At 37.8% G+C, this 2,005-nt stretch overlaps 1 protein-coding gene across 4 annotated transcripts in view; it reads left to right on the forward strand.

The window, feature by feature from the left end:
- The window catches only part of Akap6 (A-kinase anchoring protein 6), a 458,326-nt gene that overhangs the window by 369,111 nt on the left and 87,210 nt on the right, over positions 1–2,005 (forward strand). The window lies entirely within an intron of this gene.

A 2,005-nucleotide genomic window follows, 5' to 3' on the forward strand; every position in this document is an offset into this window, starting at 1 on the left:
CCATGTTCTGGCTATTATAAATAAGGCTGCTATGAACATGGTGGAGCATGTGTCCTTGTTACATGTAAGATGCAGGATATTCTAAGAGAAGACAAGACATTGCATCATTTGGGGAAGTTTATTAAGCACAAGAAATAAACATTCCAAGGTTCAGGAAGTCCCTAAAATTGACTGGCTTCTCCAGTATTCTCCCTCCCCAAGCATTTTAAGTAAGTAGTAAGAACTGCTAAGAGATGCTGTTGGGTGAGTCGAGCTCCCTAGAAGTCGAACTACCTAAAGAGGTTCAGACCAATTGAACTCTGTCAAAGAGCACTCTGCAACTTCCAATTCTAATAAAACTCACTGTAAATTAGTCAACCACTATGGAAGAAGTCAGTATGCAGATACCTTAGAAAAACAAAAAACTAAAATAAGGAAGATAATATAATAAATCTATACCACTCCTTCTCTAGACTCATGGGATCAAGCCAGCATGCAATAGTATTTTGAAAATTGCCTGTCTGTGTTAATTGTGACCCTTATTCATAAGATTGCCTGTCTGTGTTAATTGTGACCCTTATTCATAAGAGTTAATCCATGGACTCAGCCTAGCTACCACCAATAGGTAGATGGATAAAGAAACACACATACACACACATACACCCACGCACACACACACACACCCCAAAGTATTTTTTTTTCAGCCATAAGGAAGAGCAAAATAATGTCATTTAAGGGAAATGGATGCACTTGGAGATCCTGTTGAATAAACTACACAACTATCAAGGACAAGCACCACACATTTTTGCTTGTATGCAGAATCTAGACTTTATAAAGACATGATAATAGAAGAGGAATGAAATAGTAAGAGAGAACAAGAGTGGAGAACAAATGAATGAGAATAAAAGAGGCTGGGGAAAGATAATCGCAATCAAAGTAAATTTACTCATGTATTAAAATGACAAAATGAAACCAATTTAGTTTTACAATTAATATACAGTAACAAAGGAAATAAATATCAATAAATAGACCTTGAGAATAAAAAGAAGACCAATGTAATTGAGACATTTGGAGAAAATTCTCTGTAGCTACTGTATAAGTATCCTAAATGGCACTGTGAGTAATCTCATTCCTCTGGGCCTCAAAAGTCAAGGTTAAGAAACAGGAGAGAATATCCTGAGCTGCCTGCGTCATCCCGATGCTAGCTCCTCTAATGATACTATGGACAGTGCTGTGAGAATGTGGATTCAGTAAGAGCCAAAGCAAGCCAACATTTCAAACCAACTGGTAGATATAACTGCCATGGTAAAGGTTTGATTCTTTCAAGGGGCTTAGATATATTTTAGAGGCATACTATTAGCCACATGTGCTAGTCAAAAGAAAACAATATATGCTCATTAAAAATGTATCAGATTTTTCTATCACATGTTTAAAAACTCTTGCTAAAATGTTTTAAGTCCAATCTAGAAAGGACTTGTGAAAAGAATTGACTGATTAAAGTTGAAATCTAATGATGGAGTTTAAGTCAATCCTGTTCATAGCAGTAATCTTTTGAGACACGGGCTAGATAGTCCAAGCTAGCTAGCCTCACTTGCTATGTAACTAAGTGAGCTTAAACTTCTGATCCTCCTGCCCATGTCTGCTGACAGTTGGGATTATACATGTGTTCCACAGTGCTTATCTCAGCCAAAGAAAAGTTTACAGGTAGGTTTAGTATATTTTTTTAAAATTAATCAATGCAGCAGAAGCTCACCATAGTAAGCATGACAGACCAGATTCAGAAAGAGAGAAACACCCATTTTCTCTCATTTGTGGATCCTAGATTTGATATCATTTAAAAAATCTCTCTCTCTCTCTCTCTCTCTCTCTCTCTCTCTCTCTCTCTCTCTCTCTCTTTGTGAATGTGTGTGTGTGTGTGTGTGATTTTGTGTTTGTGGGGGGTGGAGATGAAAACAAGCACAAATAGCCGGGCAGTGGTGGCGCATGCCTTTAATCCCAGCACTTGGGAGGCAGAGGCAGGCGGATT

This window comes from Mastomys coucha, unplaced genomic scaffold (assembly GCF_008632895.1).
Source record: "Mastomys coucha isolate ucsf_1 unplaced genomic scaffold, UCSF_Mcou_1 pScaffold6, whole genome shotgun sequence".
In the NCBI taxonomy this organism is placed as follows: domain Eukaryota; kingdom Metazoa; phylum Chordata; class Mammalia; order Rodentia; family Muridae; genus Mastomys; species Mastomys coucha.